The 14416-nt window shown below is 36.8% G+C and overlaps 1 protein-coding gene across 5 annotated transcripts in view; it reads left to right on the top strand.

Annotated features, from left to right (window-relative positions):
- The window catches only part of ncoa2 (nuclear receptor coactivator 2), a 52664-nt gene that overhangs the window by 4282 nt on the left and 33966 nt on the right, over positions 1–14416 (top strand). For 4 of the 5 annotated variants that reach the window (XM_087788961.1, XM_087788960.1, XM_087788962.1 and 1 more), the window contains exon 2: positions 11047–11129. The exons of the other annotated variant lie outside the window; for it this stretch is intronic. The gene's annotated coding sequence lies outside the window, so the exon portion shown is untranslated. The remainder of the gene's footprint in view (positions 1–11046; positions 11130–14416) is intronic. 5 annotated transcript variants of the gene reach the window in all.

Raw genomic sequence — 14416 nt, 5'->3', positions numbered from 1 at the left:
AAGAGCTGTGGGGTAGTAGCCGTTTTTTAAAAGGCACATTAGAGATGAGAAACTCGATGATTGGGCGGATATATTGTAGATGGAAACTGCATGTACCTCATGTGTATTCTAGTGGAACTGTTATTCAATGATGGTGTCTTTAAGTTCAGTATATACCTGGTGCTTGGATGGGTTGTCAGTGCACGGCAGGATAATGCATCCGCCCACAGTCCACACATACGTAAATATACGTCTTTGTGATAAAAATGTAGGTCTTTGGTCGACATAGTGTATAATGTGTGTTCAATGCTATCTTTTTACAATCAGGGAATTTTATTTCATAATAACACTGACAAGTAGGTTCAAGTGCTACCATAACTATATCAAATGGCCCCTTAGAAATGATCGGCCCTTCCTCCTGGACATTAATAGACTTCTGAATTATTAAATCACTGAATTACTAATTGCCATGTATCGAAGAGAAAATCTTCCTCAGGCCAATTATAATATTAGACTAAAAACATCTGTTGGCAATCGTGTTAACTTTCAGGGTTGGTTAACACCGGTACTTAAATATAATACTTTTTATTTTTAATCAAAGCTTGAGGAAAGCTGGTGGATCCGTTCAGTTGTAGGGGATGGAACATTTCAAAAGCATCTGGTCAGAAGTAGAGCTTGTTGTCAGAGATGTAATATTCTGTGTCCGCCAGGGATTTAAATGTTTATTTTTAAGCATTGTCTAAGATGTGCAGGCTCTCCAGTCAGATGCTGATACACACTTACTTATCATTGTTCTTAACTGTCAAACATTCACTCAGACCTTTGGGCTTAAATCTCCAATTGAATGCATTAAGTGATTTTTGCATTAGATCAAATTGGCAGAAAGAATGGGCATTGTTTAGGTTTTGTCCAAATAACACTGGAAACCAGTTATATCAGAACTATTACCGTACAGTATGAATCGGTAAACATTTTTAATCGACAATCATTTTCCTTCCACACATGCAAGTGGGGTCAAATGATTGTCCATATTTGTCTCCCAAGTAAAATGATAAAGTGGAACACACATACTCATTAAGTCCAAAATGCCCTCGGCCAGTCTGGATAAACCAGTGGAAACATCTGCGAGATCACATGATCGGCATCAGTGTATCTATCCAAAGTTGACATTCTCTGATTGGCTTCAGTTTCTTTCCTTTTTTTTCCAGATGTTTGAATGATAGTAATAACAGTTGCATAAACTGTGCCCTCATGTTCACAGATGCAGAGCTCCGAGATGACTGTGGTAAACAAAAGGCTTGAATGTTTTCGCACTGCTTAAGGCACTGTTTTGTAAGCCATGATGTAACGTATGCATTCAGCACGTGTTGTTTTGAACTGATAAAAAAAAAGGAAAATATAAGCCTCACATTTATGCAGAGAAAAAAAATCTTGGTTTGGAGGAAATCGGCCTGAGGAGGAGTAACTTTGTGACCTCTCATTCGCTGAGATTTCAGACGGGGGAGAACTTTTTAAATGTATAACTTCAAAACATGATGAAGGACCAGATCCTGGAGAGAAAGACTTCAATATTAGAAACATGTTAGTCAGGAGAGTTTCACATTAGATGACCTTAAACATCACAGTTTTTTCTTTCAGAAAATAAATATAACTTGAACAACTGCTTCCCTGGTTGCTAAGTCTGATAGCATCACCGGATTCTCACTGGCTGACATTGACCCCACTGACCCCCCCACATTAGTGTCAGAGGCTGCTGTGAAGAGAAGACAGTAAATATTAGGTTAGCGGTTTAATTTGCTGACCCAATAAACCTATAGAATAAAGTTCTGCAATACAATAAAAGTTATCGTCAAATGGATACCTGTTAAACAGGTTCTCATTCATTTTTTAATTTATTCTCTCATTATACGCAACTCGCTGACGTGCAGTCAAACGCGAAGGAACTTTTTTTTGCCCCTAAATTCATTCTGCGCACGTTCTTGTGCTTCATCAAATTCTCCGTGTTGCAAGTCTTGGCACATATTAACTTTCTGCATATGTTGCATCGCTCACGGTGGCGTTTGTGTGCAGACGAAGGTGGATCGGCCGTCTCTTTAACTAAAAGCGCCGGTCCCATCCCAGTGATGTATAGATCTAAGCCAATCACCTGCAGCATTAATGAGTCTTGATCATGTGATCGACGCCTGGGTACGGAAACCTGGCACAGAGAGAAAAGGCAATGTTTTCAAAGTTTGATACTCGGCCCGAATACAGATTAGACTGAGATGTTTATTGTATTCAACAGAGACTGCTTTGGGTAAGTGTTATCTTATTTGCTGTTGAATGTTAATTCTGTGTCGGGGATCAACAGCTTTCCTGCTGCTACACTGTACTAGCGCCACTGTGTGTTTGCATGTGGTTGGCATCCTTCCCACTGCACACGGTGGAATCCTTGACAATTTAATTGAGCAAGATGCCTGTTCTACATGAGTGGGCTGGATAGGTATATGTGAATCAATCCATAACAAAACCTAAAACCAACTAAGTTGACCGACACACCTTAAGCTAAGTGTTGTAAGCTAACATGTAGCACTGTGACTTTTCTCTTCCTGCAAACAGCCATAGGAATGTTGGGATTTAGTTTCTGCTGGTTGTGTGTGTACACATTGTGTGGTCAATCTCTGAACAAAGCTTGATAGCTGACTGTCTGCTGACTTGGCAATGTTTCACCGCTGACCTATAATGTGGTCTACCTTGCAACATCTTGCAGTTCTCGGCCGTAAAGAGAATCTCCTTCGTGGACCCTTATTATTCTTGGCTGAATTGAAATTAAAGAGTGCCTTCTTTCTTTATGCATGTATAGACAGAATCAGTTGTTTTTTTTAAGAAACTAGCAGATTTAGGATGCCACTGTTTTGATCAACTTCTGAAAAAGCATGGGGTTTCTTTCTTTATACTTTGTACGTACATTTTATTTTTGTACTGCAGTTTGCATCCGCAAATTAATCAGCTTTATTTTTACAATTATTATACATTTATTATTTATTATACACTTTTCTCTGACAGATTTTAACATTTTCACAAAGTTTTCTCATATTTAAACACACTCAAAGTTCAAACTTTCGCAGAATAAAAAAAAAAAATTCTAGCAGCGGCTTGTGTGGCCACTTCCATAGGCACACCAGCGTCCTTCTGCGGCATCCCCTCTTTTGTTTACGTTCTCTGCACCGCATTCGATCGGCTCCTCGATGCGGGGATTGTAAGCCAGGGAGAGTCCGGTGTCCGTGCGATGTCGTCCAGAATATTGTTGACGTGGAGAACATGGGGAGACAACCTTCGCGCCGGCTGATGACGTCATCTTCGCTCTCGGTCAGAAAGTAGAAATAAAATAAAGAAAACATCCTAAATAGTCTCAATTTACTTTAAAAAACGTATTTAGCTTACTGACATTTAAATAATAAACATGTTAAATATACAAATGTAATTTAGAAATAGCTATGTCTCAATATGTACGCTGTAAAAAAAAAAAAAAAAGCATGCCAATTACACAAGTCTGATAGGTGAACCGTGATATAGCGAGGGACCACTGTACTTTTATTCATTTCAGTTCCCAATTTCCCAAATAAACTATCAATAGATATATTTTGATATATCTTTGTTTTGGTCTTTAAAAAAACATCTGCTGAATTAGTCCATAGCATGGTAATTGTGAAGTAAATGTAAAATATGTTCACACCTTAAATGAAAGTTCAATCCTTGATGGTGACCTTTGACCTACTTTTCGCCTGATTTCTCTAAATATCAATATTCTGGAGGCTGTTGTGTTTATTTAGAAATATTTATGACGTGAATGTTCAGATAGCCTCTTTGGTCAGTTAATGTAAACGGGTGATGTTTTTGTTTTTTATGGACAATGCATATTTATAAAAGAGATAATTAGTATTTTTTGGCTAAATTATAAGTCCAGATAAGCAAAATTTCAGCAAATCTTGGTCACTGAAATGTATTTTATTTTGGTACTGTCAGGTCAGATTGCTGATTTCTAGAATGTAACACCATTAGAACATCAGATATATTTGTTCTACATACAATAAAAATAACAATAAAATTGCCAATGCACCTGCACTGTGTTAAACCCATTCGGCATATATGGATAGACTATGATAAAAAGATGTATGTAGATGACATTGAGCAGTATATGTGCAGCGGTCTATTTTTTCACTGCAAAGAAGTATTTAATCAGTCTACTTGGTCAACATTGAATTGAATTGTTGCAAAGGAAGTAAAAATCAATATTGTTTGAAATGTTCCTGCAGGACATCCGGAAGTCAAAGGGGGAAGGGTCTTTACTTATTCTTATAACCAGGCATAGCATTTGAAGTGCAGTAACACAATACTGGGTATTGATAACAACGCATTGTCTAAGAACGCCTCTAGAGTGATGCAACTGCAGATAAGTTTAAAAGTAATGGGTGAAAATAAATGTGCAAGAGCAGAATTGAATTGAGTAAAAAACGGTGAAATGGGTAAAAATATTTTGTGATCGTTTGTCACAGAGAGTGTTTTCTTCTTTAGTTGTTGAGAGTCGTTTTATATTTCTGATAATAAATGGCGAAGAATAAGACTTCCAAATAGACGGCTGTGCTTTTTGTCCCTGTGTCCTGCTTCTACACTTGGTAGATAGACCAATAGACAACAACTACATTAATAACTACATAGGACTGAATTAAACAGCGTCTTTGTTGTAATTAGAACAAAATACCAACCATATGAGGAGCTACGATGATCAGGAGAGAGCCATTGATTTTATGTTTTTTTTATATCCTTGTTTGTTTCTGTTTTGAAAGTAAAAGTTTGCTACAAATATTCAACTTGCGTGTTTGTCTGGTTTCTTTTGACAGGAGAACAAAACCAAGGTTGACAAGCCTTTTGCTGTAAAGCACTGCGGCAAACCGTGAAATGTAACAAAAATGTTGTTTTCCCTGTAACTGGTTATTTTAATGCTTTCTTTGCTTCCTTGTGTCTTTGTTCATTAGAGAGTTGCGGTTCTGGCACTCAAAGCTGCCGTCTGTCAAACTAAATCTACTTTCTATCTCCTCTGGCAGTAGAGTACTAAACACTGTCGCCCTTCATCCGACGATGAAGAGATAACATAAGTGTAGGGTGCAAAGTAAGCAATACCAACGCTATAAAATTGAACAACTACATTTTTATTAGACTATTAAGTTTTGGTTGTATGGAAGGAGAAATGAAATGTGTCAAAATGATTTTTCCTGTTCTTTTCAAACCGGAGCAACCCAAGGATTTGACCTTTACACAGAATAGATAAAACTCTGCAATTCCTTTTCTTACTGTATTTGCCCTACACTTATCTCAAATACTTCAAGTTTCAATTTGTCATTTGGTTTAATACAAATTCAAAATGTTTGACTAACCCGGTGGTTTTGTCTTCCTTCAAAGTGTAATTTAAACCTTGAAATGATTATTCTTTTTTTTTTTTTAAATAAAATGTGGACTCCCAGCCTTCTTTTTTTTAATCGGCTCCATTACTAAGTAAAGGTTAAATGTGCCTCAGTTGCAGGGACTACCTGACCCAGCTGTCGCCAAGTGTTTCAGCAGAGACAGTGTAAACAGAGTGGGAGGGAGAGAGACGGCCGCTTCACTCTGCTCTTTGCCATGTCTGGTCCAATTACATGTTCCACTGTCAGAGCAGTTGCACTCTTAATCAGGTAATGCTAGGGTTTAAAGTCACCCCATCCCCCAGACACTGCACAGAATATTATGACTCTGCCCACTCTGTTGTTGCCTTAGAATGTCTTACAGATTCAAGTACTGTACATAAACGAGGCATGTCTTTTCTCTGTCGTGATTTGTGGAATTGTCATACGGCATTTGTGGATTTAGTGTCGGAAGCAACGATTGCTGTGTCACATTATCCACCTCTTTGGCAATTTGACAAGGTATGTCATCTGACACCCCCGTGCTAATATTGCACCTATTTCTTGAGTCTGATCCCTGGCCTGAGGCTCATCGAGAACTCAATTCCACGCTAACTGTAACAAGGAAAATCACTTCTCAAACACACGCACAGTGTTTTTGCTTCCCGGTTAACAGACTTGCACAATAGGCTTTCTTTTTCAAGGCTGTACCCTTTTGCTGTGTCTTGTCATGGCTCTTTATTTATCTTATCAATAACGAAATGACACTCTCTCTTCGGTGTTTACCGTCTCTGTGCTCACAGCTGTGTAGTTACTGTCTGGTGCCATCGGAGCAACAGATGTGAAGACACCTGGCATTGGCTTCAGTGGAGTCATTTGAAATGTTCTGGCATGAGTGTCACTTCTGCAAATGCTTATGGACATGTGTTCCGGTTATTGAGACACTTTTTGTTGGTACTATGGCACTCAAGTAGTTTAAAAGCGAGCAAACAGAAACCAATTCTTGAAATAACAGTTAGACACTTGATGATGCTTTTTACAATTTAACCTTGAGTTTATCTTCACGTTACTTGATACCCAGTATTTTATCTATTTTTATTTTGTTGTGCAAACCAGTACTTCTACTGTGTGTAATATCTGCTTAAAAAAAAAAGAAAAAGTATAGCTTAATAACGGTGATGTATGAATCTATTAATAAGCTTTTCAAGGAACATAAATATCCACCTGTATTATCCCAAGTTAGGATTTCCTTATTTTCTATTAAATGTTTGAGATTTCTATATGTGCCCATCTGCTTACCGTTGGTTTTGTCACGTAATTGCAGAGAAACCGTTTGACTTGGTGAAGCCAAAGCATTGCTGATATAAGGTCTACTTTGTGTTTGTCATGGGGAGGGGCATCTGGGAAAACCTCTCCATGATGATGACGAATGACGGTGAATCAAAGGCTGGGTCACATAAGTCCAAGCACAACGTATATACTCGGCCTCTCTTCTTTTCAGCACCAGCACACACAAAGTTCCTTGAAACACTTTTTAAAACATGGTTTTCACAGTTCAAAAGATCAGGGTCTCCACAAAAGGTCCAATGTTCCACACGTCTATGTCAAAGTATGACATCACAACCAAACTCCATAGAGACGAGAATGCTTAGCTGTTCACAGGAAACTGTGCTGACTGAAAAATATCTCCACTGTCATATACAGCTACTACTACTACAAGACTATATCTAAGATATGCCTTTTGTTTTAGACGAGAAAAACTGTTAAACTGCAGAAAAAATCCTTTAATTTTCTTTAACTTGAAAATGTATAATAGTTGCACTAGGTAGTTCTACTTTTGTGGTTATCTTTGGCAAAAGTTACAAATGTGTAGACAGTCTTTTTAAGGTCTTGGTCCATGTCTTTTCCAGCTCACAGCTGCTTCAATGTCAGGCATAGTCCAATTGAAATTTGATTACAGAACACTGACAATCTGAACTGGACCTGGACTGTCGTAGATTAAAAGAAGCCAGGTGTTTTCATTAGGTTTGCTGTCACCCTTGCTTCGTAATGACATTGGTGCCCTTTAAAGTGGGTCATTTATAAGGCACTCGGTAAGGGTTACATTGGTGTTTAGCCTCTTGGTGACCTGAGCATTATTGTCCATTTTTGGGACACAGGAAATCAATTTATTTTCCTCTCTGGGCCCGAGTAGCTGGCTAATTAGAATTGTTAGCCCGGCTTGGGTGTCAAAGGCTTTCATTCATAAGGGGTCTTACTACAAAATCTGGACAAAGGGGTGGTTAGGGTGTGGGCGGCGTTATTATAATGGCAATGCTGTAATCACTCAATGTGACAAATACTAATTGTGTATAAGGAAAATGTATATATTTATGCTGGCTATGTGTAGAGGCTGGTGTCTTGAATAGTTTATAATATTTTTCTGCCATTTTTAATATAAGTGCCATGCTTTTTTAAGACATAATCTGAGGCAATATAAGTGGAGATTTAAGTGTGGATCTTGTGAGCTTTGGCATTGTTATTATGTTTTGATCATGTGATATTATTCGTGGTCCATGACATCCATTGAAGGATTAACAAAACCTAAAACTCCATTTTCTATCACAAGTAGACGTGCAGCTTCAAGATCAAGCGATCGTAATGACGGTAATACACTGTTTTTGTTGATGCATTTATTTTTTAATCTCTTGTTTACATTCATACATTCGAAATATCTGTTTATTTATAAATGGCCAAAATGTTGGCTTAAAGAAATTGTTAAGTAGAGGGTGATCATTTATAATCCCTTTGTAGTATGCAATTAGATTTCTTGTGAAATTATTATTATTTTTACGAACTTTCGTTTTATTTTTATGTACTATAGTTATGTTTTAGTTTTTTTTTATTGTTAGTGTGGAAAAGCAAGGTGTAATCGTGCAAAACGGTTCTGGTGTTTAACTGTCCTCTAACATGTAAAAATATAGTTAAACATATTGTTTGGGGAAAAAAGAATACAATAACTGATACTAAATTTCCCCTGTACGTCCTCCACTGAAAATAAATAGGACTCTTGAAATTGCTTTTTTTAAAGAGTGGAGAAATACAAACCAGATCGCTCTTCCTCCCTTTGTATTGATAACATTTTAAACAAGATATTTCTGCGCTCAATATCAGTTGTTTAAGGTTTACAAAATGCCTAGCAGTGATAAAATGTATTAATTCATATTGGCCTTAAACCCTTTTCCTACTGTGGATTGCTTCACAATATTATGAAACCTTGACAAATCCCTTCTCAGGTAATGCACCAGGGTTTAACGGCAGAACACAAGTTACTTTAAGGCCATTCAATCAGTGTTTTTACAGGACGTCATGTTACGTAGCCACATATTTTTAGTTTCATGCTATTAGTCTTATATTATTATTACTATATTCATCAACCCTGTCAGTGAATACTTATTGCATAAAGTTCAACTAATAGCAGCCTGGCTCAACATTCAACATTAAAATCGTCTGCATTTTATTAATACATTATTTATTACAGGAATTTATTTTTTTATTTCAAATAAAATTACATGCGCTGGATTTCAGAAAAGACATGTTTGGGCAGTTAGTGTTTTGTTGGAGTTGCTAACTATCTATATTTAGGAAAAGGGGGTCACGTTAATTTAAAAATGGCTGCTGCCGTTATTGGCAAAGCAACGCTGTAAAGAATCGTTGTCGTCCCAAAGCATCAAAAGCTGTACAGTACCTAAATTAACTATTGACATGGTCGGAACTGTTTGCCGTGTTAGCCTGAACGTTATATTTGGGTTACCCTGCCCCCATAACTAGAGCCACCCGAGTGAGAACACCCAGGCTGCAGTGAAGCAGAACTACAGCATGTAGATGAATGAAGTATTTGACTTGTGTTTAACTTTGTCAACAAAATGCATCGAATGAATGTTAACAAAATAAATATACTTGTATTTATCATTTTATAATGGTTTTTTGGAAGACATTTTTAAAGCACAGTAAGTCATCCCCACTAGCTTTATAACAAACTGCAATATATAATTTTATTTAGGAATCTTTATTAAACACCAAAGTAATATGTTTGTTAAATCAATTCCTAAGCTTGATGTTTCTAATGGTGTCCATACATGTCTTTCCTCCTTGCCTTGTGACAGTCAGTCGAGTTCAGATCAAAGGTTAAATTCTATATCGTCATGTGATGGTTTTAGAAGGAATACCTCAAGAGAGACTTTCAACAACAGGGAGAAGGAAAGATCATAATGGGGAAAAAACACTGATTTAATTTAAATGGTTTCTATTTAAGTTTGCAATAACTGTTTTTTATTTAGTCTATTGATAAAGTCACAGTTTAAGTTTTAATTGCCTTTTTTTAACCACTTCAACATTCCTTTAGTTTAAAATGGTCTTATTCATTTGTAGTTCCTAGTTATGTACTGACTGTACCCTTTTTTTTACTATACTTTAAACATTAACTTTAAATCACTATTCAGACACACACTGAACTTAGTTGGCGTAGCAACATGGTTAGACGTGAAGAAATGGCCCAATATGGAAAATATATCTGTCATTGTGTTAGAATCTTTATTTATTTATATATATTATTATTTATTGGCTTATTGTTGCCACACTTCAACAGGATTTCCTACTTTACATGCAAGCAGACCTAATAAGGGAAATCAATGCACTAGTATTATCAGGAAACTGCACATTCTCTGGTGTTTACGACAACATGCTTCCACTTTCAGCAGTCAATCTACAGGGATCATATTTTAAAAAGTCAAATAGCCTTTGCTGGCTTCTTTCTTTTTTTTTTCTGTTGTACTTTATAATTATCCAAAGGGGATTATGATTTAAGATTGAAACATTTTTCAATTAACTGTGTGCTATGATTAAAAAGCCGCTGTACTCCACTAGGTAATGAGCTCCGAGTTCCCACAGGGAAATGAAAGACCCTCTAGAAACACTGATTCATACCTTTGAAAAGCAAACAGTTGACAGTAGATAAGTCTGCTTAGTCAGAGCCCCGGGTGAAGAGTAAACCTACATTTTGAAATATTTTTGTTTAATCTGTCGTTTGGAATTGACTAATCGGTGCTAATGTCTACCATTTACTCGACGATGGACTTACAGGATAACCTCACAAGTGTTAGTCTGTAGTTCTAGATCTTGAGTTGTTTTTTCCATGTTTGTTTGGAAAAAAGAACATATGCTGCAAGTCCAGCTTTGTACATCACATGCCATGTTATCAATCTTTGGGTTAACCACCGAGTAAATGCAGTGATTCAGGAATGTCATTTAGCTAGTGTTATTTTTTATTTAATAAAACATGGTTGTATAACTTGATTAACTTGAAATTGATTCAGGAATTTAAACATTCAATTTGAATCCCTCCAGTCCACTTCAGCCTCGCAGTGCGAGATTGATTATTAGAGTTGTGTGGGTTTTCATTTGTGTTTGTTTGTTTAATTTGCCATATGTCTGGATTCTGAAATAGCCACGTAATAATATTTACGTGTGCTCACCTCCATGAGATGTTTTAGAAATGTTCTTCAGATAACTTTCTCAGTTTTGACGCAGACAAACATTGCACTGCCATGCTTTTTGAACTGGTTCTGGCTCATACAATACATGTCAACATTGATTTTATTTCTTTCGACAGAGAGAAGTGGATGATGCGTAAAGATTTTAAAGACATCCCGCCATGCTGCAATGGCCTGAGTGACTCTCTTGACTAAGACAAAGGTGAGACGAACTGACTTTGTTTACATTATAATGTACTGTTTTGCTAGCACAGAAGTAAAATGTAGTAAAATGGGGCAATGACCTGATTCCTTCAATCCTTTAAACGAAGTGATTGTCATGGTCCTACTAAGACGGGACATTAAGGATGCATGTTAATAGGCTACCTAGATAATCCAGTTAACAGTCCGATCAGGCCTTCGATTAAGATAGGACTAGGTGACCTGTGTCTGCAGAACTGTTTGGCCTCAGAAGATAAACAAACAATCAGGAAACTGTTGGGACGAGAATTTGCTGAGTTTTAATATGCATTAGTTACACATCCCATTATAATGCAGTCCATAATAAGTACACTGTAAACACAGAAATTGAATTATTCATGTGTATTTCCGAGACGAAAAAATATCTGCCAGAAATTCAAAAAGATTGAAATCACTCCGTTGTTGTGCTTATAGTCACAGTTAGTTTTACTGATTAAAATTGCAACAAATGCTTAATCACCAAAATGGAGGTCATTAATTAATTATCTGTAACAAAAAGTGGCTGCTCCCTCAATATAATGGTCTGTAAAAGATTTAAAACAAGAGCCACAATCAAAGGTTGTTTTCTAAAATCATTATTGTTTTGTTTCCATTTTTATATATACGTAAAAAGACCTGACGTGTCAGTTTAAAGTTTGGGTTGTAGATTTTATTTAAATTTAAATATAAATATGAAGGATCCGGATGGATCTTTTGCGATTGGAAGGCCCTGTTCTTCTTTCCTTGTTGACCTGTTTATACGACATGACATAATTGTGCTTTGGTCCTGTTGATTTCTGGGGCACTGTGAGTACCGACAAATGTCAAGAAATGAGGAGAGAGGGCATTTGTGCTCAGCCATGGTAGATATAATATCCCTTTTTCAGTGTGCGTCGTTGAATCGCCCGGTTGATGTTTGAGTTTTACTGTGTTTTTAATGCAAGAGTGATTCAGGCTTCTGTCTGGCCCGGGCAGCTATGTGGTAGTTACTGTCCAGCATCTCTGCTTGTTACACAAAAAGCCCTCCCCTCCAGATCCTGCGACATTCTTAAGTGACTGCCAGTGTTGTTAAAGATTCATGAACATGATCAGCTTTCAGTAAATGGGGGGGCTGGTTCTTATTTGCACTCCAGCACTTTAAAGCCATTACCTTGCAGTGATTCTGGAGCAGATGCTCTGATGAGTAACCGTCAAGGTGTATAACTGTGTTTACACCGAGATGAACCTGCATCCATATGCTCCTCTCAACATTCTGTCACATACTTGTTCATCAAGAAAGCCAACGCTCCGTCCAAACTATCAGAACAGCTTGAGAGGTTGTTTTTGTCCTAATATCTATACAAACCATGCTTTTCAATTTAAAGAGGTAGCTCACCCAAATATCAAATTCGATGTTCTACTCGGCTTAATTTCATTTAAGAGTTTGGATTATTTCATCCATTTCTTTTTGGAGTTATAGGCAAAAATGTGTGTCAGTTTTTTAGACAAAGATGAAGACGTCGACAACTGAGCGGCAGTCGCTAAAATGGACGAATCACAATTTTGTCTATAACTCAAAAATTGGAATTTTGAATTTCCCTATAAGAAAACCGAATTATTCGTTGGGGTGTTCAGGAAATACCAATACACTTAAACATGACAATATTTTATTCAATACTGTATCGATATTCAGGGTCTTTCATTACAGCTTTCTAATTATTTTGATGAAGTTGAACTTCTGGTACAAATGATAGCAGTCATTACGTCCTCCGTGCCAAAAGAACGGCGAAATTCCTCATGTCCTCAGCAATGACTGAGGACGAGAGGATACATTGATTATGTTAATCCCACAATCTGCAAAAAAAAGGTATTTGGAATGTTAAAGAAATGAGGTCATAAGTAATACAAGCCAGTTTAAGTCAGTTCTTTTGTGAATGATCACTGCTCTTCACGCTTTCAGGATGTCTTTTTATCGTAATAGTGCTGTATTTTGGAGTCAAATTAAATGGAACTAAATAAATGACTAAATCTAGCTTTGTTATATTCATTCCTACTACTCTCTTCTCCGACGTTCAGACTTTTACTGGTCTTTCTTTGCAGGAAAGATCAAGGACTTATTTTGTTCTTTTTGTATTTGCCCATCTTCAACTTCTGACTCCATCATCTTAATCCCCACTTTTATCTCTTCTCTGCCGTCTGCCATTGATCTGCTTTTTTTTCAGTCGGATCTTTAAAATCAAGGTTGTGACTTCGTTGTGCTCTCGTTGAACTAATCGTTACTTTTCTCCTTCACTTTTCTTTTGCCTTACACTCGACCCCGAACTTGAATTGGAGCGTGTTATTTTTTTTTACACAGCGCTTTTGTCCATTCCTGAAATGCTGTTGCTTACCAAATAAATCAAGTTTTTCTCCCCTGAAGCAATGTTGGTAGCAACATAAATACATTTGTGTATAAGCGTTTTGTTAAGTTTAACATCTGGATCCAGGAGTATTTATTTTTCTCTAATCAACAGTTGTCTCAATATTTGTACATACAACTGTACTATTTTGCTAACGGACCGGCATAAAGAGAACATCAACATAGTGGATATTACCTATAGCTTATATGTGCTCCAAAAGGCTTCTCCTTGTTCTCCGTTTCCCCTTAAAGTTGGAAATGTCTTGTGCAACAGTTGTGTTCTTTGCTTCCACGTGGCGCCATGTGAATGCAGATTACACACTAGTGAGACATTGTTCTGCTCCCAACAGTGGTTTTTTACTTTGTTGAAGGGCCTTCGTTATTATAGTGTGGGAAACTTCAAACGCTTCCCCAATAGCTTTTGATGCAGTTTAATGCACAGTCATGCCCACCACGCTCAGATCCACACACACACTGGGTGTGTCTCTATAATCAAAGCTCTGTTTTACCCACATGATTACAGGAATGGCACACTGGCGCATGCCCTCTCCCCTTGGCAATCAGAACTGTTGTTTTTTTTCTTATTTAATGCATGGAATGAATCATTCAAAGGTTAGCTGATACTCGTACAAAAAGGCAAGTGTGTAGAAAGAAAGTGCATTTATTTGATTGAATTTAAACAAACAAACATGAATATGTATGTATTTATGTATGTATGTATATACATGTATTAAAAAAACAACAACTTTGAAATCACATTTTATTTTTATTCATAGTTAATTTATGGTTTATATTTTAATAGTGTGTGTACAAAAGACAATCATTCAATGTTTTCTTTTACAATTAACTATTCTACAACAATATTTACCGCGTTTATTAATTTGTATGCTCAA

Source organism: Callionymus lyra, chromosome 4, assembly GCF_982586985.1.
Source record: "Callionymus lyra chromosome 4, fCalLyr1.hap1.1, whole genome shotgun sequence".
Taxonomy (NCBI): domain Eukaryota; kingdom Metazoa; phylum Chordata; class Actinopteri; order Syngnathiformes; family Callionymidae; genus Callionymus; species Callionymus lyra.
The sequence above is the reverse complement of the archived record's forward strand: the minus strand, read 5'-3'. Positions and strand labels throughout refer to the sequence as shown.